The 8,750-nt window shown below is 46.2% G+C and overlaps 1 long non-coding RNA gene across 1 annotated transcript in view; it reads left to right on the top strand.

Moving 5' to 3' along the window:
- LOC101953842 (uncharacterized) overlaps nucleotides 1-8,750 on the top strand; it is a 33,741-nt gene that overhangs the window by 4,072 nt on the left and 20,919 nt on the right. The window lies entirely within an intron of this gene.

Below are 8,750 nucleotides of genomic sequence, written 5' to 3' on the forward strand. Positions count from 1 at the left end.
TTACTACATACTATTTAAGGCCCCATCTATGCTTAATTAATGTTTTCTGCAGTGGCTATTAAACATAATTTAAAAAATACTTCAGGTCAAAAGGGTTTTAACTTCCTTTGGCCCCATCCATGTTGTGCAACTAAAATTTGTTAGCCTGAAGGGTTTTCAGGACTGCTTCAGGAACCCTGGTTAAAATGCAAGTCTGGGATTTTCAAGGAAGCCAGAGAGTTAGCTGCCCAAATTAATGAGAATTGGACTCCCTTTGACTCCTTTGAAAATCTGAATCCAAGTGTGTTTGATTGATCTATGAGCAGGTAGCCAGAGAAACATCCACTCATATTTTGGAAATGTTCTATTTTTCATCAGAACCAAGTAGATCTCCCCTACTGATGTTCTGAACCAAGTTTGCCAACTGACCAGTGTGACTGAGATCACAATTCCACAGTCACTGCTTCTGAGCAGGGGTTGGACTAGATACCTCCTGAGGTCCCTTCCAAACCTGATAGTCTATGATATTCTATGAGGAGTGGATGTTATCCTCCACTTCAGGTCTTGGTAATTTCTCTTAATTCTTCTGGCTGATAATGCATGGTGCAGATGAGGCAGTGAAAATATGTATATGGCTTCAGGTTTTAATTGCTTAAACTCGTCAGAGATTAAGAGCCCATTCCTGAAGTCCTTAATCAAAGGTCCCTGCCGAAGTCAAAGTCCGTGAGAATGTTGCCAGTAAGAACTTTAGTATCATTAAGTCTTTTAGAAGTTGTATTTTGCTAGGATTGATCAAAGCTGCACAGAATCTATGTTGGTGCCACACTGGTTCTTCCCAGATTTGCCACTTTCAGTACAATTCTTTGGGATTTCAATTGCCTGATGTGAAATAAACTGGTAATCAAAACAAGCTACTTCATCTTCTTACCTGCTCCACGCTTTATGATGATGAAAGCAATCTGTTTTGTTATTCATTAGTTCCTGATGCAGTTCATCCCGGTTATAGTTCAGTGTGTAATTAAGTTCCATAGATATTTTCCTGTTTGCTGGCTATTGAGAGAGTGACATTTCTTCACAGGTTAAAATTTCATTCTCAAAATCATAGTTTTTGGTGACATTATATACAGCTTCCTCTTTTATCCCTTTGTTTCTTTTTCTTTTTCTTTGTACACCAGTTTGCCAGGTTCGTCCAGCTCTTCTTCTCTGTGCTTTGTTTCATGGCTTCTCTTCATTGCTGACAGTTTTTCCTGAGAAAAGCACTATCAAGAGTCAGTTGTCTTCATAGAATCATAGAATATCAGGGTTGGAAGGGACCTCAGGAGGTCATCTAATCCAACCCCCTGCTCAAAGCAGGACCAATCCCCAACTAAATCATCCCAGCCAGGGCTTTGTTAAAAACCTCTAAGGAAGGAGATTCCAGCACCTCCCTAGGTAACCCATTCCAGTGCTGCACCACCCTCCTAGTGAAATTTTTTTACCTAATATCCAACCTAAACCTCCCCAACTGCAACTTGAGACTGTTACTCCTTGTTCTGTCATCTGCTACCACTGAAAACAGTCTAGATCCATCCTCTTTGGAACCCCCTTTCAGGTAGTTGAAAGCAGCTATCAAATCCCCCCTCATTCTTCTCTTCTGCAGACTAAACAATCCCAGTTCCCTCAGCCTCTCCTCATAAGTCATGTGCCCTAATCATTTTTGTTGCCCTCCACTGGACTCTCTCCAGTTTTTCCACATCCTTCTTGTAATGTGGGGCCCAAAACTGGACACAGTACTCCAGATGAGTCCTCACCAATGTCGAATACAGGGGAATGATCACGTCCCTTTATCTGCTGACAAAGCCCCTACTTATACAGCCCAAAATGCCGTTAGCCTTCTTAGCAACAAGGGCACACTGTCGACTCATATCCAGCTTCTCGTCCACTGTAACCCCTAGGTCCTTTTCTGCAGAACTGCTGCCTAGCCACTCGGTCCCTATTCTGTAGCAGTGTATGGGATTCTTCCGTCCTAAGTGCAGGACTCTGCACTTGTCCTTGTTGAAACTCAGATTTATTTTGACCCAATCCTCTAATTTGTCTAGGTCCCTCTGTATCCTATCCCTTCCCTCCAATGTATCTACCACTCCTCCCAGTTTAGTGTTATCTGCAAACTTGCTGAGGGTGCAGTCCACACCATCCTCCAGATCATTAATGAAGATATTGAACAAAACCAGCCCCAGGACTGACCCTTAGGGTACTCTGCCTGATACCAGCTGCCAACTAGACATACTAGACATGGAACCGTTGATCACTACCCATTGAGCCTGACGATCTAGCCAGCTTTCTATCCACCTTATAGTCCATTCATCCAGCCCATACTTCTTTAACTTGCTGGCAAGAATACTGTGGGAGACCGTATCAAAAGCTTTGCTAAAGTCAAGGAATAACACGTCCACTGGTTTCCCCTCATCCACAGAGCCAGTTATCTCCTCATAGAAGGCAATTAGGTTAATCAGGCATGACTTGCCCTTGGTGAATCCATGCTGACTGTTCCTGATCACTTTCCTCTCCTCTAAGTGCTTCATAATTGATTCCTTGAGGACCTGATCCATGATTTTTCCATGGACTGAGGTGAGGCTGACTGGCCTGTAGTTCCCCGGATCCTCCTCCTTCCCTTTTTTAAATATGGGCACTACATTAGCCTTTTTCCAGTCATCCAGGACCTCCCCCGATCGCCATGAGTTTTCAAAGATAATGGCCAATGGCTCTGCAATCTCATCCGCCAACTCCTTTAGCACCCTTGGATGCAGCGCATCCAGCCCCATGGACTTGTGCTCATCAAGCTTTTATAAATAGTCCTGAACCACTTCTTTCTCCACAGAGGGCTGGTCACCTCCTCCCCATGCTGTGCTGCCCAGTGCTGCAGTCTGGGAGCTGACCTTGTTCGTGAAGACAGAGGCAAAAAAAAGCATTGAGTACATTGGCCTTCCTGATTTCACTCCTGCATGCCTGAGCAATATTTTTATACTCCTCCCTGGTCATTTGTCCAAGCTTCCACTTCTTGTAAGCTTCTTTTCTGTGTTTAAGATCAGCAAGGATTTCACTGTTAAGCCAAGCTGGTCGCCTGCCATATTTACTATTCTTTCTACACATCGGGATGGTTTGTTCCTGCAACCTCAATAAGGATTCTTTAAAATACAGCCAGCTCTCCTGGACTCCTTTCCCCCTCATGTTATTCTCCCAGGGGATCCTGCCCATCAGTTCCCCGAGGGAGTCAAAGCCTGCTTTTCTGAAGTCCAGAGTCTGTATTCTGCTGCTCTCCTTTCTTCCTTGTGTCAGGATCCTGAACTCGACCATCTCATGGTCATTGCCTCCCAGGTTCCCGTCCACTTTTGCTTCCCCTACTAATTCTTCCCTGTTTGTGAGCAGCAGGAGACTCCACCAACTGGAAGGCATGTTCTCTCCACAGGTACTAATGTGGACAGTGGACTAGATGATACATCTGAGGGAAGGGAGTCCCCAGCAGAAGCGCCGGCAGGGAAGCCCCAGCACCTTGACCCTGGCATTGGAGGAGCTCTCGCACCCTGCCGTGGCCCCGGGGCCATGACAGGGGGAAAGAGCTTTTCTGGTCTTGGGGCCTCAGTGGGGGGTGGCAGAAAGGAGCAAACGGGTGGGGCTGCAGTGGGGGGCCAGAATGACAGAATGGGATGGGGCTGTGGGTGGAATAGGGGTTGGGCTGCGGGGAAGGGGCAGAATGGGGTGGGGCCATGGGCAGGGCCGCAGGAGGAAGGGGCAGAACGATGGCAGGCCCACAGGTGGAAGAGGTGGAGCAGGGCCATGGTTCCGGCACCATGGCCCCCCCACTTGCTCTGGCCCAGGGTCCCAGGAGACCTTAATCTGCCTCTGGACCCGGTTCAATTCCCCTCTCTGCCAGAGGGGGAGAAAGGGTTTGAATGGGTCCCACCTCTCAGGAGTGCTCTAACCACTGGGCTCTGGGATACTCTGCAGTGGGGCTCCCTCACTCTCTCCTGCTGTGGATAAATAGTCTCTGGGTCAGAGAGTGAGAATGACTCTGAAGCCCAGGAGTTAGGTACCCAGCTAGGAGGTGGGAGACCCAGGGTCTAACCCCCTGCTTCAGTCACTCTTACATTTCTTTATCCAGAGTGGGACAGCTTCAGCTGGAGTGACTGAGGGCACCTCACATTAAAGTATCACCAAGCTCAGTGGTTAGAGCATCCTCTGAAGAGGTGCCAGATCCCACTCCAAATCCCTTTTCTCCCTGTGGAAGAGGGGAGAATTGAACCTGGGTCTCCCACATCCCAGGCGAGTGCTTTAACCGCAGAGCGAAAAGTTTATTAGATGGCTACTACCTTCCTGTGCAGCCATATTTGGAATGGGACTAGATCCAGTAGGCAGCCTCTGTGCATGCCTTTGGGATCGGGCCCAGCACATGAGTTAGGTGGCTGAACACCTATCTTCCCCTGGTTTGTAAATCATCCTGGAGTTCAGGCTGGGAGATAGGCGTCCGGACGCCAAGAGGAAGGCAGAAACATAGGCATCTAGGGAACTATTGAAAAGTTAGGTGTTGAATGAGTTTAGGCGCCTACAGGTTCCGTAGGAGTTTTGTGGATGGCAGTGGAGCCAAACTGGAATTTGAACACCTAAACCTGAGATGTAGGCACCTAAGTCTGGGGTTTAGGCATCTAAGTAGCTTTGTGGATCTAGGCCTTTGTCTCCCAGTTCCCCATCTGTGCAATAGAGATAATAGCACAGCCCTGCCTCACGGGAAAAATATGTTAAAGATTGTGAGGTGCTCAGATCTCCTGGTGACTGGGGCCAGGTCAGTACCATAGCTCGACATTTCAAATATCAGTGTTCCATGTATGCCAGCCAGCCAGCCAAAACTCACATTAACACCCTTCCCACCAATGTTTCTGTCATTAATCTCCAGATCATCCCATTCATAAAACATCTTAGTCTTCTAAGCATTGCCTCCTTTCACTATTCCTCTAATGATGATCATGATTAGAGCTCTTTGAATAATTTATTGTGTATATTCATTGCAAGTTGTGTCCTTTTTTCATCAAACAATTATTTGCCAACAACTTTTTTCCACTATCCAACCAGTTGTAATAGTGTCTTCTTCACTGGTGTAGAGCAGCCAGTGGAATACCTCAAGTCTTTTCAACACAGATTATTTTAACTATCTCTGCTCCAACATTCTCATAAACTCTTTCCTCCATAACTTGCTTTGGCTGCATTCCATGCTCTGCAACCTGGTCATGGGCCAGCAAAAGTGCCTTTGTGTGAGGCAAAGCATTAAACTCCTGCTCATCTTTCTGCTGACTCGTTTTCAAAACACCTTGTACAAACAGGGAGACTCCAAATCTGTACAAATCTCTTCTGTTTTTCTTGTGCAATTTGCTCACATATGCTGTGATAAAGCTCTGGGACTGATTCTCTGTGTATTTTACACAGGTTTGCAGCAGCATAACTCAGCTAGCTTGGTTCCCCATTTCCTGGCACCTTGTGTCATCATTTATACCTGTATAAAGGTGTTGTGTAAAATGCTACCACCTCAGAACTCTCCACCCACATCAGTGGTAGAATTTTACACTCATTTGGCACAGGTATAAGTAGCTACCTGGATTGCAAGGCAGGGGAATTGGGCTCGTTGATTTAAATGGAATTACTCCTAATACAGAACAATGCACACAAGGGGAGAATCAGACCTTGTGTATCTTAAATGTAACCTGGGAATGGTCATTTTAGACAAACTGTAAAATGACAGTGAGATCCTTTTGTCTCCATGGGTCTTGAAAAGTGGGTGATGATGGGCTGAAATGAAGGTAACGAATCTTTGGTATCTAGTAGTTTCACAGCACAGTGAAGTCTCCAGCATAAGTCCTTCCTGGAAGATTGAGAGCCCCTTACTTTAAGCAAAAACAATGAGGAGTCCTTGTGGCACCTTAGAGACTAACAAATTTATTTGGGCATAAGCTTCCGTGGGCTAGAACCCACTTCATCTAGCCCACGAAAGCTTATGCCCAAATAAATTTGTTAGTCTCTAAAGTGCCACAAGGACTCCTTGTTGTTTTTGCTGATACAGACTAACACGGCTACCCCTCTGAAACTGTTACCTTAAGCAGTTTACTTCTCAAGTAATCCCATGAATGGGCTATTTGAGACGTGTGCTACGACTCAGGATGAGTTAGAGCATCACAGTCTAGCTCCCTGGGTTCAGTATTGGGAGAAATCTGTGCCGACTACTTCAGCATCATGGGAGCATCATATTAAGGTCCTTGTTTCTTCACCACTTTCTCTCACCAACACCTCATGACCTTCTGCTGCAGTCAGCTAAAGGGGGGGCACATGACCTGCACATTAAGGACAGCTACATTATTCAGTTGCGTCTGTCCCATTGATGACTGGAGATAATTTTTAAGTCTTCTGAAGCTGGAGAATGAGTTCAGATGATACAGGCACAGCGAGAAGGATTCTTATACATTTGCAGTACTCTGGAAACGTCGTGCTTCCAGAGTACTGAAAAGGAGTCCAAGATCTCTTTCTTGATGGGTAACAGCTCATTTAGGCACCATCATTGTGTATGTATAGTTGGGATTATATTTTGCCATGTGTATTACTTTGCATTTAACATTGAATTTCATCTGCCATTTTGTTGCCAAGTCACCCAATTTTGTGAGATCCCTTTGTAACTCTTTGCAGTCTGTTTTTGATTTAACTATCTTGAGTAATTTTGTATCATCTGCAAACTTCCCCACCTCCCTGTTTATCCCTTTTTGCAGATCATTTCTGAATATGTTGAACAGCACTGGTCCCAAACCAGTATAGACCTCTGGGGACACCTCTAGTTACTGGAAATTCTGAAATTGGGCCATTTATTCCTACAAATAAACAAACTCCCCAGCTCTGACTCCTGGGTGCTGCTGGACCTTTGCCTACCCCCCAGGTGATTGGGGAGGGTCATGTGACCCTTCTGGGCCCCCTCCATGCGTCTCCCCTCATTGATAGGATTAGGAGTTTGCTTGAGGAGCTCACGATTGGGCTCATACATTTTTCATGGCTGCCAAGGCCAGAAGGGACCAGTGTGAGCATCCAGTCTGACTTTCTGTAGAGCACAGGCCAGAGACCTGCCCCAACAGATCTTTTGCCCAAGCCACTTATTTTGCAGCTTAAATTCTATTATAACTTCAAAGAAAGAGACTTCCCTACGTCTCTGCTGAAAGAGAATGGAAACCTCACAGTCAGTATTCTTGCCAGCAAGTTAAAGAAGTATGGGCTGGATGAATGGACTATAAGGTGGATAGAAAGCTGGCTAGATTGTCAGGCTCAACGGGTAGTGATCAACGGCTCCAACTAGAGTTGGCAGCTGGTATCAAGCGGAGTGCCCCAAGGATCAGTCCTGGGGCTTGTTTTGTTCAACATCTTCATTAATGATCTGGATGATGGGATGGATTGCACCCTCAGCAAGTTTGCAAATGACACTAAGCTGGGGGAAGAGGTAGATACGTTGGAGGGTAGGGATGGGGTCCAGAGTGACCAAGACAAATTGGAGGATTGGGCCAAAAGAAATCTGATGAGGTTCAACAAGGACAAGTGCAGAGTCCTGCACTTAGGACAGAAGAATCCCATTCACTGTTACAGACTAGGGACTGACTGGCTAGGCAGCAGTTCTGCAGAAAAGGACCTGGGGATTACAGTGGATGAGAAGCTGGATATGAGTCAGCAGTGTGCCCTTGTTGCCAAGAAGGCTAATGGCATATTGGGCTGCATTAATAGGAGCATTGCCAGAAGATCGAGGGAAGTGATCATTCCCCTCTATTCGGCACTGGTGAGGCCACATCTGGAGTATTGCATCCAGTTTTGGGCCCCCCACTACAGAAAGGATGTGAACAAATTGGAGAGAGTCCAGCACAGGGCAATGAAAGTGATCAGGGGGCTGGGGCCCATGACTTATGAGGAGAGGCTGAGGGAACTGGGCTTGTTTAGTGTGCAGAAGAGAAGAGTGAGGGGGGATTTGATAACAGCCTTCAACTACCTGAAAGGGGGTTCCAAAGAGGATGGCGCTAGGCTGTTCTCAGTGGTGGCAGATGACAGAACAAGGAGCAATGGTCTCAAGTTGCAGTGGGGGAGGTCTAGGTTGGATATTAGAAAAAACTATTTCACTAGGAGGGTGGTGAAGCACTGGAATAGGTTCCCTAGGGAGGTGGTGGAATCTCCATCCTTAGAGGTTTTTAAGGCCTGGCTTGACAAAGCCCTGGCTGGGATGATTTAGTTGGGGTTGGTCCTGCTTTGAGCAGGGGGTTGGACTAGATGACCTCCTGAGGTCTCTTCCAACCCTAATCTTCTATGATTCTATGAAATCTCTCTCCTTTGGCCTCTCCAACATTTTCTTGATGCTTCTCATTTTCAGTCAACACTGGTGACTGAACACCTTCATTCCCCTCCCATCAAACCTTGTCTGGCTTTTGCCAAGATGCTCTGAAGGGATCGTTGTCCCAGCATTACAATCAGCTTAATTATAAATCATTTAAATGCCAAATTCCTGACCTCCCTGGATTCTATCACTTCCTGAGGAGACCTCACTCTCTAAATCCTGTGTAACTTCTGAGATCTGGATTGGTGATGTCTGAGCCACTTCAGAAATGGATGGTGAACTTCCCAAACCACCTCCATTATGCATTCCATCCACCAGGAACAGTCAATGTTTCCATTCTTCACAGGTTTTTTTTAATCAGCTAACATAATGTGCCTTTACCAAGATGGAGAAATTT

Source organism: Chrysemys picta, chromosome 21, assembly GCF_011386835.1.
Source record: "Chrysemys picta bellii isolate R12L10 chromosome 21, ASM1138683v2, whole genome shotgun sequence".
NCBI lineage: Eukaryota > Metazoa > Chordata > Testudines > Emydidae > Chrysemys > Chrysemys picta.